The sequence below is a fragment of the Sorex fumeus genome, unplaced genomic scaffold (assembly GCF_029834395.1).
Source record: "Sorex fumeus unplaced genomic scaffold, SorFum_2.1 ptg000130l, whole genome shotgun sequence".
NCBI lineage: Eukaryota > Metazoa > Chordata > Mammalia > Eulipotyphla > Soricidae > Sorex > Sorex fumeus.
The window spans coordinates 3,807,547-3,816,275 of record NW_026606187.1 but is presented as its reverse complement, the minus strand read 5'-3'; the positions used below and the strand labels follow the sequence as shown (position 1 = coordinate 3,816,275).

General features: G+C 42.7%; 1 pseudogene; it reads left to right on the top strand.

Moving 5' to 3' along the window:
* Positions 1-4,719: 4,719 nt before the first annotated feature.
* LOC130045917 (ADP-ribosylation factor-like protein 2-binding protein) lies at positions 4,720-5,327 on the top strand (annotated as a pseudogene).
* Positions 5,328-8,729: the final 3,402 nt, after the last annotated feature.

Here is an 8,729-nt window from a genome sequence, read left to right as displayed (position 1 = left end):
GAGAGAGAGAGAGAGAGAGAGAGAGAGAGAGAGTAAAAGGGAATGTGCTTGCCACAGAGGCAGGGGGGTGGTGTGGTGATGGGAGGGATACTGGGAACACTGGTGGAGAAAATGGACACTGGTGGAGGGAACGATACTCGATTATTGTATGACTGAAACATACGCACCAAAGTTTGTAAGTCTGTAACTGTACCTCATGGTGAATCACTAAAATAAATTAAAAATGTATATATATATATATATATAATGGGGAAGGGTTGGAAAGGGAAGGGGCATACTGGGGACATTGGTGGTGGAGAATGTGCACTAGTGGAGGGATGGGTGTTTGATCATTGTATGTCTGAATCGTAAACATCAAAGATTTGTAACTGTATCTCACAGTGATTCAATAAAAAAGAAAGAAAAAGAAAATCTTTCCCCCAATGTTCTAGGTTGCTTGTGAGGTAGAGATTACCCTCTCTCTCTAGATACAAGGTGAGACTAGCTGATCTCTAGTTTCTCCATTTCTTTCTGGGAGATTGTACCAGCCAAAGCTTGAGTTTCTTGGTTAGAGTCATGCCTCATATGTGTGCTTACCTATCTTGAAGGTAAGCAGGCCAGAGCAGTAGTCTCTGTCTACCAGATAGAGTGATCGGGAAGGATGAAGAGCAAAATAACTCAACAACTCACCAAATCCGCAAGTTTATTTCTTTGTGCTTCAGGAATATTACAAAGGGTATGTGCCCTAATTCAGGTTATTAGTTTGATGATGCACCCCTTACCATTGCAGAAATATTTTCAGGCGTGAGGAACCAAGATGGGTGTAAAAGGAAAAGAAAATCCCAGTAGTATGTAGGCAATTAGCCAGTCTCTCTACCAGGGGCTCAAAAAGCCTTATATATTTATTCAACAAAACCTGTGGGCAATGGTGCAGACCTTAAACCCAGGATTCAACTTGAAGAAGAAAATCCTCTTTCTCACAAACTCACACTCTAGTCATTGAGGGAGAGGGATGGAGAGGCAGACAATAATTAAGACAGATAAACAATATAGAGGCTAGAAGAGGTCATGGTAAACAGTATGGAGAAAGGTAAGCAGCTGAGAATATATGTATATATGTATAGTGATGGCATGAATATATATATGTATTTTCAGTCTTTAGAGATAGCAAATATCTCTAAAATTAAAAGAATAACTCAGAACATTGTTGTTTTTGTTTGTTTCTGACAAATATTTAGCAAAACTTCACCAGCACAACTAACTTTTGGTGAAATTCAGTAGACCAAGTGTCTGGGAAGAATGCCCAACCTACATGCTCCACCCCTCACCACCCTACAGAGGCCTTTGAGTCATTAGACCCTTCATAGAACACAGAGGACTTTTGTGTCCAGCACAGAGGCGACACCTTTTGATCCAAATAAGGAAGGACAAAGGCCCCAATACTTGAAGGTAAAGAAGGCCTGAGCAGCAGTCTCTGTCTACCAGATTGAGTGTGCCAGTGTGTTTCTAAGGAAGTAAGATTTTGTCTCTTAGGTTTCTGTGTTTTCTCTTACTGAGAAGTAGGCACATTGTGAACAAAATATTGTCATTTCTAGGATTCTTTGTCTCAGTTTCGGAGAGCCCCGGCAAGCTACCGAGAGTATTTGATATGCCAAACACAGTAACAACAAAGTCTCCAATGGAGACGTTACTGGGCCCAATCAAGCAAATCGACGATCAACGGGAGGGCCTTTACCTTTTTACCTTTTGTCTCAGTGTAAATTGAAATTGACACAAGGTCAAGGAGAGATTCAGACAACCTGTCTATCGAATTAATTTTTTTATTTCATTTTCCATGCCTACTACTCTGGAATATGATCTTCTAGAGAGCAGTAATCTTGACCAATATGTGAAAAGCTGTAACCTCTTCTATTTATAGAATTTTGTATAGAGGATCTGTTGGATGAATAGATGTACCTAATGAAATAGGAAGTACACTACGTGTGAAGGGCTGTGACTTGTCAGAGACTTCCCTACATCAAGTTACTCTGAGAATGAAGCTGATAACATCTCTGCCCTTTTATTTTTTTTGCATTTTTGGGTCACACCTGGCGTTGCCCAGGAGTTACTCCTGGCTTTGCACTCAGGAATCACTCCTGACAGTGCTCAGGGGACCATGTGGGATGATGGGAGTCTAACCCGGGTCGGCCGCGTGCAAGGCAAATGCCCTGCTCACTGTGCTATCACTCCAGCCCCCTGTGTACCCTTTTTTAAATTTTAATCTCACCATCTCCACACATGGTTCCCCAAACACACAAGACAGGGAAAAGGGTAGAGAACACATGCCTATTCTTAACTGATCCAGAAGTGATTTGTTTTATTTCTAACTGGATTTCACTGTCAGAAGTGGAATTCAGAGCATCCCTCCAACTAGGAGACAGGCTTGGAGATGAAAGTGTTCATGGAGTCCTGAGAGTTCTGCCATCTCCACCATGAGCCCTTGTTAGACCTGAGGAAACGGTTGCACAAAGGATAAGAAACCCACTCAATGTCACAGAGTCGACAGCTGGTGAAAACCAGACTGAAGCTCAATTTCCAGCTGCTTGAGGAACTGCCCACACTGTTCTCCAAAAAGGTTGGATCAGTCAGCATTCCTAACAACAATGAAGGAGAGTCCCTTTCTCCCCCCATCCACGTCAGCACTGGTTGCTCTTTTTTATTTATTGATTCACTGTAGGAAAAGTTACAAAGCTTTCAAGATTAATTCCCGGTCATACAATGATCGAACACGTTTTTCTTCACCAGTACTTTTTTTCACTACCAAGAACCCCAATATACCCCCCTCCCACCCTCCCAATGCCTGTGAGGCAGATGATTTCTACTTAACTCTCTCTCTACTTTGATTACATTCATTATTTTGACAAAATATACATCATTATTGTTTAGAATTTACCCCCAGCAATCAGAATTGCTATCTATCCTTTTGGGTGTTATGGTTTGCAATACAGGTAGTAAGCAGCCATAATGTTTGGTCTATACTCTACTTCATGAAGGTAAATTAATTACCTTAACTTAACTAAAGTTAAGCATTTGTGGCTGTGCGACATCTTATTATGACATCTTATTATCTCATTCCTACTTTGGACCATCTGGCAGGCTACTGAATGTAACCTGCCCACACGGCAGAGTCTGGCAAACTCCCCGTGGCGTACCCAATATGCCAAATACCAGTAACAATGATGGGTCTCATTCTCCTAAAGAGCCTCGAATATAGCACTTTCTTAAAAATCTCAGTACTAGGATGAAGGAGACGTTACTGGGGCCTGCTCGAGGCAATCGACGAATAACAGGATGGTCGTGATTCATGATTCGTGAACTTAACTAAAAATCGCATCTTAATCGAAGCAACCACTACTAGTTATTTAACACCCCCAACCAGTGTTATTGTTCTGGGATTGGACCTATTTGATAGAGAAAGTAACAAATTAAAGCCTTTCATTTTAAACTAAGAAGTTACAATTTTTAGTCTTTGGCAAACTGGTAGTATCAATGTATCTCTACACAGCACCTTTGATTTCTAACCCTCTCTATTTAATTCAATGAAATGGTGAAAGTCTGGAACAATTTTGGTTAAACAAATGCTTATGTTCCAGTCCTAGAAACTCCTGGAGGCAAAAGAACATGAGATACCAGTTCTAAGACTATGATGTCTTACATGACTGCCAATAAGAACATCAACAACTTCGGAAGAACATCCTATTAAGATGGAGAGTTTAGATTTCTACTTGAGTAAATGCAAGGGTATTGTGACATACTGCAGTAGCAATGAAACCATTCTGCTTCCCATTTTCAGCCTCAAGGAACCCTTCACTCTCTCAGAACTCCCCACACTTAGATGGAAATTTATTTAATACATGTTGGAGTTGACTCAGGTGTACAGGAAATAGTAAAGAACTAAACACACAGGTATCTGCTCCCATCATACTTAGATTTCTATAAAGATGATAAATGAATATTAAGCAGTGGCTATACTTCAGGTCCCATGAAAAAGTTTTTTGCATATATTATCATTGTATGTATATTTTATTATTATTATTGGTTTTGGGGTCACACCCACCTCTGCACTCAAGAATTACTCCTGGCGGTGCTCAGGGGACCATATGGGATGCTGGGAATGGAACCCAGGTTGACCGCATGTAAGGCAAGGCCCTACCCGCTGTGCTAGAACACTGGTCCCTCCATATATTTTGTTTTTAAACTTATTTCTAATGAATAAAAATATAGATGTAAATATTGTTGCATTTCCTGTGATAACCCAACGAAGGGGCCAGAGCGATAGCATAGCAGGTAAGGCATTTGCCTTGCACATGGCCGACCTGAGTTGGATTCCTCTGCCCTACTCGGAGAGCCTGACAAGCTACCAAGAGTATCCTGCTGCCTACAGGGCAGAGCCTGGCAAGCTCCCTGTGACTCATTTGATATGCCAAACAGTAAAAACGTTACTGGTGCCCACTTGAGCAAATCGATGAACAACAGGAGGACAGTGTTACAGTGCTAACCCAATGAAAATTTGCAAAAAAATGAAAGAAGATTCTGATCACTGCTGCTGCCTGGTGGGGTTTGGGGGCCGGGCGGGGACACCAGGCTGCAGTCGCAGGGAATTTAGGCAGGGCCTCGGGTGCAGGTGCTCACTGGCCCCAGGGCTGAGTAGGAGGTGAAGGATCCAGGTGGTCCAGGGTGGATGCAGTCCAGGGGCTGGTGATGGATGCTCTAGTGGAAGAGAGTCATGGGCTTTCCTACTCTCCCGCCTCTGATGCAGAATTGGATGCCGCAGTTGGGTATATAGAGGACAGTATCACGGATGGTGAGTTCGGGTCATTAAGGAGAAGTTTCATGGATGCGTTTGAAGACGCAGAAGAGAATAAACTCATCCACATGACTATTTTTTTTAATGAATACATTTCTGTGGTAGAAAAGCATAGGGAAGGGCAGTTGGTAGGGCGGCTCCCAGGGTTCTAGGTGGTGGTGGCTTTCACCATTACTGCACCCTGATGATATTCTACAAGCTTCTCACCTGAACAGATTTCCCAGCTTTTCTAGGAATGTTTCTGGCCTACAGAGCTGAAAAAGAAGGCCGGGAATTGCACTTGAGAGGCAGCTTAGTGGTGACGTCCAAGTCATCCGTGCTCCCAGTTTTGCAGAACAAGCTCCTACCATACGTCTTACCTGCAGGGCACGGGCTCATGGCTGGCATCCCCCTCCTGGGTGGCCTGGGAGAAGCTTCTGCTCGTGATTGCAGAAGGAAAATACCTCAGAAAGCCCCACTGTGTTCCACAGGACGTCACGAATGTGAAGTATTGCTGCGTTAGAGCAAGGCCCGCCTGACTCTCCTGAAACCCCTTGTTGTGTCCAGCAATGCTAGAGCAGAGCTTTTCTGGCTTCTGTATCCACAAGCATCCTCACCTGGGGGAGGGGGGGGGTTGGGAGGGACCCTGCACGGTGTCCACGTGGGGGTGACCTCACTGTGGGGAAGGAAGAAGTCAACACCGCCATCACTTGGTCCCTGCAAGCCTTGCATGCATCTGTTTTGTGCACTCCCAGAATTTCAGTGCTGCAGCCTCAGTGGGTGTTCATCCTTCGGGAGTATTTCTCTGGGGTGTCCCTCAAGTCACAGCTTGTCTTGAGATTCCTGGGGATTCCTCCTCTTACCAAGCTAGTCTTGACTCTAGAAGTCACTGGAGAGAAATTCCCTTCATCTGAAAATTCCCTGTGAAAATCAACCCAGGTCTTAAATTTACAGCACTCTGCCCTTCTGCTGTCTCTGACTGAGGTAGCCCCTGATTTCTAGACCTCTCTTTAAAGAACTTTTGTGAGAAAAAAAATCAGAGATGAATACCCAGGCCAAACTAATGGATATCATCTTGGCTTTTCCACGATCACCCATTTCTGGATCAGAGTAATCCGTGCTGTTTGTTTTCTTGGGTTAGGGCTATGGAAGCTGTGCAAAAACTTTCTTGTTCCTGGGTGCCCAGGACTCATGTACGCAGGAGGCGACTAAATCCTTGTTTCATAGCATGTTAAGTGTTGGTTCAGGTTTTTGCATACTCTCTGTATGGAAGAATTCTTTAGTTTTTCTATTGGGCCCTGCAATTCCCACATCCTATCTAAAGCTTCCTACCAAGTTGGTAGGTTGCGCTGGTGTGGTGTAGTAGGAGGAAAGAACACACAGGCGCCCTCTGCTGCTTCCACTCAGTACACATTGACCTTATTCAACGCTGGGGAGAAAAGCACACATCCCATGTAGAGAACAGATTGGAAAAGTCAGTCAAATCCCAATATGGACCTTTGATTTTTTTTTTTAGAATTTGTACAATTTTTTTTTTGCTTTTTGGGTCACAGCAGAGATGTACAGGGGTTACTCCTGGCTTTGCACTCAGGAATTACTCCTGACGGTGCTCATATGGGATGCAGGGACTCGAACCCAGGTCAGCCGCATGCAAGACAAACGCCTTAACTGCTGTGCTGTGCTATCACTCCAGCCCCGAATTTGTACAAACTTTTAAGTTGGCTTGTTGAAGTTCTGAGGGATGAACTATAAGCTTTGCTTTTCTCTACTGCATGTTTCTTATTACTTTTGTAGCATGGAGGAGGAGAAGGAGGAGGAGGAGGAGGAGGAGAAGAAGGAGGAGGAGGAGGAGGAGGAGAAGGAGGAGGAGGAGGAGGAGGAGGAGGAGGAAGAGGAGGAGGAGGGAAGAGGGCAGGGGAAGGGGGAGGGGGAGGAGAGAAGAAAGAAGAAAGAAAAAAGAAGAAGAAAGAAGAAGAAAGAAGAATGGAAAAAACAAAAGATCCTGAGTGTTCAAGGAATCCTGAGTGGGAGTGGGAAATAAAAATAATAGTATCTTATTCTGTAAATTCAAATCATATTATAAAGTGATTAGCATTAAAACAGACACACAGGGGCGAAAGTGGCAGTGGGACTGACCTGGGTTTTATTCCAGGCACCACCTACAGTCTCCCAACCTCCCCCCCCCAGGAGAGATCTCTGAGTGCAGATCCAGGAGTTAAGCCCTGAGCAATGTTAGTTGCCCCTCCCCACGTCACCCCCCTCCAATAAACATCAAAAGTCAAATTGAATAGAATATTTGAACCAAATATTGAACCAGATATTGAGAACCAGTTATTTTAAAAAATCCCATTCATGATTGTGCCTCAGAAAACCAAATACCTTGTTGGGAGGATCCTCCCAGGAGGGGAGAAGCATGCTGAAAGTAGACTATCGACCAAACATGATTGCCACTCAATGCCTCTTTTGCAAACCACAGCACTCAAAAGGAGAGAGAGGGAAATGCCCTGCCACAGAGGCAGGGTGGGATGGAGGTTGGGGGGTGGGAGGGATACTGGGATCCGTGGTGGTGGGAAATGCACACTGATCCGTGGTGGTGGGAAATGCACACTGGTGGAGGGATGGGTGTTTGAACATTGTATAATTGAAACCCAAGCACAAAAATGTGTAAGTCTGCAACTGTACCTCATGATGTCTCACTATTAAAAAAAATAAAATTGAGTTCAAATCATAATATAGCCATTAAATTTAAAAAAAAGAAAACCAAGTACCTAGACTAAACTTAAGAGGTGAGAGATATATACAAATCTACAAAGCACTACTTTAAGAAATAAAAGACAACACAAGAAAATGGAAATACATCTACTGCTGATATAGTAGGAGGATTAACATTGTCAAAATGGTTCCCCAAAGCATTATGCAGATTCAGTGCAGTTCCTATAAGGATACCTATTTCATTTTTTCAAGAAATAGATCAAACTCTCCTGAAATTTATATGGAACAATGCACCCACCACACCTCTGAATAGTTAGAGCAATCCTAGACAAAAAAAAAAGGTTGAGGGATTATTTCCCTACAATTCATGCAGTAGTGATTAAAAAATAGTGTGATACTGAATTTAAACAGATCAATGGAATAGAATAGAAAATCCAGAGACAGACTCTCAGGTGTATGGTTACTTAATCTTTGGACAAGAGCAAAAAATAGAAAGTGAAGCAAGAAAATCCTCTTTAACAATCTGTGCTCAGAAAACTGGTCAGTCACATGCAAGAAAATGGACACAGGCCTCTTTCTAATGCCATTCACAAAAGTCAAATCAAAATGGTCTCAAGACCTAGATGTTAGATCTGAATCCATAAGTTACAGAGAGAAAAATATAGGCAGAATTCTCTATGACGTTGAAGCTAGAGGTTTTTTAAAAAATGAAAACCACTTACCAAGCAATTAGAAGAAGTTAAACAAATGGGACTACATTAAACTAAGAAGCTTCTGCACCTGATTGGAAACAAAGACCAGAATATAGAGATAGACCATAGACTGGGAGAAATGATTTACCTACCCCTCATCTTACAAAGGGTTAATACCCAAGATATATAAAGCACTGGTAGAACTCTACAAGAATGAAACTTCCAAACCTATCAAAAAATGGGGAGAAGAGATGAATAGGAACTTCTTCAAAGAAGAAATACAAATGGTAACAAAAAAAGCATATGGAAAATTGGACTATATTGCTAATCACCATGTTGATGCAAATAAAAACAACAGTGAGATATCATCTCCACCAGAAACCGGAGGGGAACAATCACCAGTGTCGGCGGGAATGTGAGAAGAAAGGGACCCTCATTCATGGTTGGTGGAAATGTCAACTGACCCAGTCTTTTTGAAGACAATATGGACATTTCTCAAAAAACGAGGAAGTGAAATTCTA